A 10314-nucleotide genomic window follows, 5' to 3' on the forward strand; every position below is an offset into this window, starting at 1 on the left:
TGTGGTTGTGAAAATAGCCAAGGCTCTACATGTGCCCAGGCTCATGGGGACCTTCCTGCATTGGGTGTTGGGCATTAGTGGATGGTACATTGAGACGGCTCGGTTATATCTTGTTTGAATCAATACTTGATGAAAAATCCAGAGACTGAACCTGCCCAAGGAGAGTGTCAATGCCTCACATGGATGTCAGAGTGGGAGGCAGGACACAGCATTTGAGAAGAAGCCACAGAGTTTTGTTTGGCTCAGAATCAGGACATTTGGGGTCTAGTCCTGACTCGGGGACCATCTTCTGCATGACCTAAAGCAAGTCTTAGCACCTTCCTAGGCCTTTGTTTCCTCAGTTGACTGTGTGCTCCCTGGGATCAGGGTCCCATATTGTATTCATATTTGTTTCCCCATCATCTAGCACCGAGTCTCCTTCACAAAAGACTGTCATTGAACTGTGTGATGTGGGAATGAGTGAGTAGAGTGAGCTGAGTGTGAGAAATTACATTAGTGGTTTCAGGGAAGAGGGGCCTATCAGAACCATGGTTCTCAGCCTCACCACCTAGATTCTGATGTCTACCCTCATGCAGTTTTTCAAAAGTGAGTGATTCAAGTAATAGTATACTCCCAAAGTTCCTAATGGCCCATGATTCTCAGAAGAAGTAAAAAAATTGAAGTTTAATTTTTTTCCTTAGCCAAACATTCACTAGCCAAACATGTTATAAGAATCAAAAATTAATGTCCTATAGTCTCAGAGGAATCCCAAAGGCAATCTACCAGGAAAGCTCCTGGATGGCACTGCAGAGACAGCAAAGTAACAAGGAAACCCTTTGACATTTGGAAATGCCGTAAAATGCCAGCAAACAAGATAAACACACTAGGCCCAAGGGGGGCAGAGATAGATTAAAGATTTACAGATCTACCAAATTTGGGTCAATGTGCTCAGAAAGGGTGATGTTCTGTTGTTGTGAAGACAAGAGTCTCCTGGATGAAAAGTCTTCTCTAAGAGCGAGTGGGCTGCGGTCACTTTTGCTATAAAATCCTAAAGATAAGGGCAGCATTAATTTTTAGCCAAACATTCAGAATTGTGAATGAGGGGACTGATTACATTGAAAAGATTTCACCTACGGCTTTTCAGTATCTTCAGTGTGTGCTGGTGAGATAGATAGATAGATAGATATAAACAGATATCAAATGAATATATAAACATTATATAATTTGGAAGATAAGGAAAAAAATCAAGGAAAGAAAAAAAATCTGTAATCCTACTAAGACAGCCAAAATGTTTTTTGTTTATTATATACTCTTGTTTATATCTAGTCTATTTCCAGAAAGAGTATTTTTAAACATAGTCATTAATATACCTTGCATATATATATACATATATATATATATGTATATTACTTCTTTTTACTTTACCTTTACCATAGGTGTTTTTCAATTCTCCTTTTTAAAAATTAGTCGTATTATACTTAGCCATTCTCCATCCAACACCTCCTCCCTCAACCCAGTCATGATGGGACATCAAAATTTTTGTTGTTAGATGTAACACGTAGACACATATATTCATTCAAAGATTCTTTTGCCCTATATGTTTGAATTTTTTCCCTGTATGTTGTATGCGCCTCAAGGATAGGTTCCTAAAAGTAGAAGTGACTGACTCAAAGGGCATGACTGTGTTTGTGATTCTTGAGATATGTGACTAAATAGATCACTGAGAGTCATGCTAACCAAAGTGTAGTATGACAGGATTCAATTATTTAAATGTCAGCCTCCATAGTGAACATACTTATTGGTTCAAAGATTTTACAGCCACTTGGCAGAGAGGTTGATAGATGTGGGAAAAAATAGAAAAAAGGAGGAGACACTTAAGATTCAAGTACAGCATGGGAACTAGACACCGTTGGTAACTGACAGTTGGTTAGAAATTAACGATTCATGCCTGAAGTAATACACATCAAAGTAATAGCAGCCTTTAGTCCACCAAAGTGAATACTGTAGCAAAGTAAGTGATTCAGGATGGAAGGGTTGATGGGAAGGAACTCTATGACTAATTTTCGGGGTGGTCTTTGCAAACCATTTCCCTCTCTGGACTTTCTCAACTGTAGAACTAATAGGTTGAAAGCCGAGGAGAGTTTAGATGATGGTGTCAAATAGAGAAAATGAAGACAACTTCACAGAATCATGGGGTCCAGTCAGCTATTTGTCTCTAGACACCCAGAGTTACAACTCTGATGAGATCCACAGTTCTATCAGAGTTGTACAATGAAATAGCAGACATTCTAAAAAGCTCTTCGGACTCCCCCAACCTCAATTATGAGTCTTCAAGTTGTGTATGTCCCATATGGACTGATGGCAAAGATTTTTCAGGGCCTTGCTTCCAGAGGGAATCTCCTAAGAGAAATGTTGAATAAGTGGATTGATGAGGTGGCTTGAATCATCTCCCGCTAGAATGACATTTGGCCTTCAGTGACTCCCGAGTGTTCTCCTGACCATTCTCTACCCAAATGATGACATACAGAAATTAGCTAAATTGCTTTCAATGTAGTACACTCAAAGAATAAATGCAGATTCTCTCATTTTCTGGACTCTATTTGGGGGCATTGTTGAGTGAAAGGCAGGACCGCTCAGATTTCAAGAGAAGCCTGGGTCACTTTTTGGAGAATCCCAATATATATATCCATATACATATATATATACACATATATATATATATACACATGTATGTATATATATGGATATATACATACATGTGTATATATATATATGGTTGTGGTTTTTTTAATAGAAAAATTGAAAATATAATATGGAGAGCAACCCTGTATCCAATTATACCCATTATTAACATTTCATCTTAGCATGGTACATTCATAACAATTGATGAAACAATATTCACACAATAGCATTAACTAAAGTCCATCATGTATTCAGATTTGTTTAGATTTACCTTCTCTTTTATTCTGTTAGATACTTATTGACATGAAGTTATCACATCTCCTTAGGCTTCTCCTGGTTGTGGCAACTTGTCAGACTTTGTTTTTTATGACCTTGACAGTTTCAAGGAGTGCTGGTCAAGCATTTGGTAGGATGCCCTTCTACTTGAATGTGTGTGATGTTTTCCTCATAAATAGACTGGGGCGTGGGAGGAAGACCACAGAGGTAAAGAACCATTTTCCCCCCTTATATCACAATACATACAATCAACACAGTTTATCATTGCTGATGCTGACCTTGATGTCCTGGCTGATATAGTGTTTGTCCGCTTTCTCCATGTAAGTGTACCTCCCCCACCCCCTTCCCACACATTCTTTGGAAGGAAGTCACAATGCTCAGCTCACACTTAAGGAGAGGGGAATTCTACTCTGCCTCCTTGAGGGTAGAGTATCTACATAAATTATTTGGAATTCTTCTGCCAGGGAAATTTGTCTCCTCTTTTTCCTTTATTAACTTTCCCCTTAATCTATGTATATCTGTGTGAACTCTGTACATTTATAGTATGGTTTGGGTTATAATCTAATATTACTCTAGCCTGTTGCTCAAATTTTCCAGCTCTGGCCACGGGGGGCTCTTCAGAGGCTCCAGTGTCTCGGAAATATCCCCCATCGATGTAGGGACTTTTTGTTAACTTTGATTTCCCTCCTTCTCCTTCCTCTTGCCCTTGCTCTTCCCCTTCCTCTTCTCCTTTTTGCACACCCTTATTTTATGGTACAATCTGAACACTAGGTTTGATTATTGCTACTGTGGCATTATTGATTCTAGGCCAAATATATTTAACATTTTATAGTTTTAAATACCTGCACGCACCCAATCACAACACAACTGCGCTATCCGTAAGACAATCCGAGATTTAGTAATGACACGAAATCACAGCACTGTGGGAGACTGTTAGGGCTCCTATCTGGCGTCCTGCAGTGCGACCCGCACCCAAAACTTGTGCAGGACCGTCTTCTCTCCATCCTGCCAGTGTGCCCCTGGGACTGAACAGAACGCTGGTGGAGAGCACGTCACCGGTCCAAATCCTCGGTCTTCTCTGAATGTAAGGCCACAGCAAACGGCTGTTTTGCAGGGCTGCCCACTCTATGTTCTCCTTCCAGGAGAAGCTATGGGAAAAAAACAGGGGATTCAGAACCAGGCCATCAAGGTTCAAGATCTGGCTCAGTTAGCAATTCAGTATATATGGAAAAAGCCTTCTGCCTGGGCCTCAGCTTCCAATCCTGTAACATGGGTGGCACGGGATAAATTTGTTGTGAAGGGCTCTTCCAATTCTGGCATATTGGAACCCAGGAGCTTTACACTGAGGCAATGTAACGGGCTCTGTGTCTGCTTGTCCATGGGCAGCGACACTGCAGAAAGTCTAAGCCAGAGGAGAAATGGGGGTAACAGGGAGGTCACTGCTAATAAATAGGAGCTCCTTTTTCACTTCCTGAGGACGCTGAAGTCTGTTAAAGACCCTATTTCGTCTAGACAATCTGGCCTAACCTTAGACCTTTCTTTTTAAAGAATGGAGATCAAAAAAGTATAGGAAATACTGATTGAAAGCATCTCTTTTATTGCCTTCAAGTTTGTTCTGGAAGATCAAGGCTTTTTTTTTTTTTTAGGGCAAACTCCTCATCTGTTATTTCCTCTAACTTCAAATAATTACCTGTAAGGCAATGATGGCTGAGCTACCTCTGTTTACCAGGAATCTCTCTCTAGGTTTTTTCCCCCCTTTCTTCTTGTGGGGTGTGTGTGTGTGTGTGTGTGTGTGTGTGTGTGTGTGAATGCTATGACATATTTTTCACATCCACATGGAGCCCAGTGGTATAAAGACTGCCCAGTTTACAAGTGTCATCTCCTTCCTATCATTGACTGGGACTGTTTCCAAAAACAAACAGAGGGGAAAAAAAATAGAACTCCGGTACTGAAAATACACTTGAGAACTGTCACAGCTGATTATGAATGCTGGAGATCAAAGGTACAAGGTCTTGGAACCTGTCTCCTCCAACTCAAGATTTAAAAATCTTCAATTGGTTTTTGGACCCACTCAGCATAACCCCAGACTTTGGTCTATAATTGGTTAAAAATTGATAGAGGTGAGGATTCTAGGACTGCCTTCTTTACTTAGAAGTTTAAATTTTAACCCCTTCCCCCATGCCAGGTACACATATGGATACAGCTCCTTTTCTGTACCCCCATATTAAAGTCATGTAAATATGTGTCTGGATATAAAGGTATAGAATTTAGAACAGATCAAGATCATGCAAATCATCCAGGTAATTTCTTCATGCGGCTGAGGAAACTGAGTCCTGACAAGTGTTTTTTTCCAGGTTCTAGAAGGGAGTTCCGGGCAGAACTGTAATTAGAAACCAAGGTTCTTTTGGCAACAAATCCAGGTTGTTGTCTTTTTGTCTTCCTGCCTCACACCGTGCCCCTGAGGAGGTATGTGTTTGTGTGTGTGTGTCTGTATGTACATATGTTACACAGTCACAGACATGTAGGAAACATGCACGGAGCATCTGTAGTCTGACCTCAGGGAACAGTTTAATGACTCGAATTTCAGGCAGCTGAAAGGTTTCTGCGGGTGGAGGTTGAAATAAACAAGAAAAGCCACTGTGGAGATGTGAATGGAAAAGTACCGAAGCACTCCCTCCCTCTGCACATTCTTCCGCTCTCCAGCTCTCCCTGCCATCAAGCCAGGCTTCAGATAGGCTTCTGCAGGCCAGGTGTACAGAGGGCAGTGTGGACAAGAAGGAAAAAAAAAAAATCCAGGCACACAACACGCAAATCAAGTTTTTCCACTTCTAGCCTTAGGTAGTAAAGACAGCTCAGCCACAGGCAGGGTGGGCCAGCTACCCAGAGTTTACAAACACTCAAGTGCTTTCCTCTCTTTATCCCTTCCTGGTCCAGCTGCGGCTTTCCTTCATGCTAAAGTTTCATAGGAAGTGAAAACCTTGCTATTCAAAACAGTGATCCAGTGCAATAAACAAATGATTAGCGCCCCCCCCCACCCGTCACTTCTCTGTTTTAAGCTCCCGATATTTATTTCCATTTTAAATAAGTGAGAAAAGTGTGGAAAATCAGTGTTTGGGGGGAAAACTCTGAGCTAGGCTGAAAAGGTTTCTAAAGTAAAAAAAAAAGTCTCAGAATAAAACAGGCTGAAAGCAGGCAGCATATGGATCAAAATTAAACGTTGACACTTCTTTTTCAGAAGGTAGTAGCTGGAAATCATCTTCCTTTTTTTTTCTTTATGTCTCAAAACTTTCTGTTCAATTTCTCTAAAATGTACCAAGAAAACTCCTTTCTTTCTCCAAGGATAATCTAGGGAGCTCATTTACAATAGGTCAAAATGAAGAGTTTGAAAGAAATGGAATAGGTAAAATTTTATACGTCGGGCGGACAGTATCTTCCAAACCCTCCAGAAGTCACGCAGAATAGCACAGCGCCCGTGATACACAAAACTGAACCCAAATGTCCATCCAAACGCAGTATCGTTGGGACTTGGAGTTCGTTCCAAGAAACAATTTACAGTTCACAAGGAGCCCAAAGCTGTCTTGCTTTCCTCAGTTCTGCCGGAAAACAGGATACTCTCTTCCAAAGCCAGGTAGTCAGATCACCCTCATTCTCCTGAAATGACGCAGGACCATCGAAGGAAAACCCATTTTTAGTTCTGTCCTGGTGTCACGCATGCCTCTGGTGAGGGCCAGCCTGTGCTCCTGAAAGAGGGAAGCCTGGGGGGAGTTGGGTGAGTGATCCGCAAGGTTCCTTCCAGTTCTAAAGTCTGTAACTCTGAGATATGAAACCTTAAAGATCTACCACGGGATCAGAAGTTCCTGACAGGTGAAACCAACTTCCTGTTTGGAGCCTCCTTAAAAAGAGGACAAGAAGGTGTTTATTCCAAGGATAGCTTCCTTTTCGGCTATGACTGGATTGTGGGGAACTAGCTGCAAAATCGGTTCCTTTCCTTAAATAAATGTAATATTAGGACCAGGCTATTTTATTTGTAACAAAGCTTATATTTACCAAGCAGCTGAGTTTAGGAACCTATTACTATGCCCATCCACTGGACAAAGGGGCTGGCCAGGTCTCCTGAGTATTAATAGCCAGTGAACATTAAATGATAGCACTGGGTGACACATATTCCCTCCAGCTCTACAGGAATCACTGAGGAGCCCCAGACATGGATCTCTCCTTAGAGCTTCTTAAGGGTGACTTAAAAGAATCTGAATACATTCAAGACAATCCTTTTTTAATCGTATATCATAGCACTGCTGGCGTGAGGGAGCCCACACAGTGATGCCAAGTGGCTACTGATGGGGAGAGATCAAGAATGAGGGAAAGAAGGACATTCTAGAAGAAATTCAACTGTATAAAATTTGACAAGTACGCTCCTAGGAACTGAAAACAGACTGAGAGGTGGGTACACAATTTTCTTCGTTGTTCACTTCGTAGAGAGAAAGGGATCTACTTAAAGTGGTCTCTATTTTTAGAATATTTTCAATATAATTGTTTCTTTTAACGGTATCCTTCTGATCAATTTCTTTCAGTGTAAACATTGATATGGCAAAAACAAAACAAAACAACACAAAAACAGTCGTAGAAATGTGGGATTCTGGCACTTGGTCCCAGAAATAATGTGCTGAAAAGATTTGAGGTCTCTTGGGGTGGGGTTAACCATCTATAAACCAGGCCTGGCGAGTTTTCCCTCTAAGAGCTCCCTGCAAAGAATTAAAAAGGGCTAAGGTACAAGAAGGGTGAATTCCTTCCCAGCCCCCATTCTGGCTGGTTCTACCGCCAGTGGGAGCAGATTTCCCTCTGCTCTGCAGCGCCCCCATGGGGCTAAGATTGGAGTGGCAAAGAGAACGCAGGAGGAACAAACTGTGTTTAAGGTTCGAGTTGGGCAGGGGCAGTGGCACCGGATCAGTGAGGCAGGATGGCAACTTTGATCAGAAAAGCAACCAAAAAACATACAAGTAATGTCCATCATAGGATCAATAATAGGGCAGAGCCATACATTTCATATTCCAAACCATACAGATACACCCGAGAAATCTCGAGGCTCTTGATGCTCAGAAGGATAGAAAAAAAAATAACATGTATAAAAGCACAGAGAAAATACTTCAGCAAAATTGGGGTATTATTTTGAATCCAGAGGAATTCATTTAAAACTGAAAAGGAAGGGAAAGGAGACAATAAAAAAGCAGATAGTCCGCCTTCTGGCAGAATGAATCTGCACTTGACAGGATCATGTGTCTTTGGGGGTAAAATGTTCATTTCAACAACAGTGACAGGATTAGGCCTATGTATATTTTTTCAAAAATCCTCTACAAGACAGGCTTTTCTGCAGAGGCTGCAGTAATCCATCTGTCAATAATATTAAAATATTCAGATTTCATAGAAACAGACAGTTATGCATATTTCCTAAGCTCCAGACCTTGTGGAAAATAATCAACCCCTTTGGACCTCTCCTGGTTCTAAAATTCCCAACAGAGCCTTTTAAAGGTGGTGGGGCGGGGGTGTGCATTGACAACAGAATTTTCAGCAACAGATCTGAACTTCTTGTGGACTTTTTCTGGGAACAGGAGCCCAAATATCCCAGGAAACAGCCCGCCATCTTTTGTAGCCTGCATTATAAACTCAAATTTGAGGTTGGGAGAGGTAGATTATTTTGGGACATATATTTTTTGGAAATTAAAATGTGCAGAAATTTTGTGGCACCTTTAAGAACTCATCTGTAATTTAATGAGTCGCCTGAAGGACTCTCCTAGCCAAGGCTCAGAACAGCCTGACCTTTGAAAGCTGCTTCTGGTCCAAACATTTTGGGTTAATTCTTGAGGAATCTGAAATATTATTTTCCCCTCACACCCTTCTTTTAAGAGAGACATAAAAGAAACAAGAGTCTCCCTCATTCGGGGGATGAGTAGGAGGGGAAAAAACCCCAACCAACATTTAAATAGGGAAACAGGCAGTTCTGAATAAACAAACCAAGGCCCACAGTGAAATGATTCTGCACTGCATTTGCCTTTAAAAAGAAAGGAAAAAAGAAAGAAAGAAAGAAAGATTTCCCCCTTCTCCTCCTCCTCCCAACTAGGCTCGAAAGCTAAGACTGTGCTGCGTGCAGAGCGCTGTAGTTGTAGCACAGTCTGTTCTAAATACACGCAGTATCTGTGATACTGGCGCGGCAGGCCTTTAGAATTCCCTCAGGCTGATCTCTTAAACACCGACAGAAGAGATTTTTTACAACGACCTTGAAGGGGGGGGGGTAGTGCAGGAGGCTCAAGACCTTAAGTAAAAGGAAAACACAAACCTGTATTTGGTTCACATAATTTTGTAGAACACATGCATACACATACCCAAATACACACACGTTTCTTCCAACAAGAAATTTCCTAACAGTCAACAATAACAGAAAGAGTAAACCCCACCACTTGCTGTCCTGGAAAGAAACAAACCAAACCAAAACAAATCCTCTAAACATGTCCCTTAAGCGCAGGAGAGCCTCCTCACAGTAGAAGTCCAAGGGAAAGAAGAAAATTGCAGCCTACACCCCCCGACCCCCCCAAAATGGGGGTTGGGTCTGTTACAGGCGATCAAACATTTAAGCTGCTTTCAATAGTATCAATATAAAATAACACATCTTCTTTAAAACGCTTGACAGATTAGATGGGGAGAAAAAACCACACACACGCTCAAATACACACACGCACACACACCAAAATCCAACCGATGCGGGATCCTACTATTTACGTAACACCACAAACTTGCAAAAGGCAAAAATCAGAAGCAAAAAAAAAAATCCGAAAATCATTAAAATACAACCACCAAAAATTCCCAAGCCACCACACCCCCAAGGAATAAAACCAAAATCAAACCAAAAAATCCGACCCAAATAAAAGAAAGCAAATGAACCCACCGAAAATTGCTTGGCAAATATTTTTCTCGTGGTGCCTAATATTCTAGCTGGAAAGAGCTGTGGTGTTTATTGTTTTTTTTTTTTTTTTCTCTTACTCGCCTCTAAAGCTACTATACAGAACAGACTTTTTCCAACGGGTCGAACCTCTCGCTCCCTTTTGTGTTATTTAGCTCGAGGAGCCGAGTTTAACGGTAAGAGACGAGGAATTAGCCCTAGACCCCGGGAAAGCAAAGCGCACTCCCCCTCTTATGTCACCGAATAGCAAATTAGTTCTCAGAATTCCAGAGGCCGAGCTTTGCTACAGCGAAGACGCCGACGTCACAGAGGGGGCGCCCACGTGATGCTGGCGGAGCAGGCTGTACCATCGCGCCGGGCCCGGGGAGGGAGGGACGCCGTCTGGCCCCTCCAGTCTCCAACCGGAACCTCCAAACCCGGGCCGT

At 41.8% G+C, this 10314-nt stretch overlaps 1 long non-coding RNA gene across 1 annotated transcript; it reads right to left on the reverse strand.

Moving 5' to 3' along the window:
- Positions 1 to 2758: 2758 nt before the first annotated feature.
- Positions 2759 to 10217, reverse strand: LOC115291903. Its single transcript, XR_003908722.1, has 3 exons — positions 9875 to 10217; positions 3790 to 4085; positions 2759 to 3117 (listed from the first exon to the last, which is right to left on the reverse strand). It is a non-coding gene; the product is annotated as an uncharacterized LOC115291903 (long non-coding RNA).
- Positions 10218 to 10314: the final 97 nt, after the last annotated feature.

Source organism: Suricata suricatta, chromosome 5, assembly GCF_006229205.1.
Source record: "Suricata suricatta isolate VVHF042 chromosome 5, meerkat_22Aug2017_6uvM2_HiC, whole genome shotgun sequence".
Taxonomy (NCBI): domain Eukaryota; kingdom Metazoa; phylum Chordata; class Mammalia; order Carnivora; family Herpestidae; genus Suricata; species Suricata suricatta.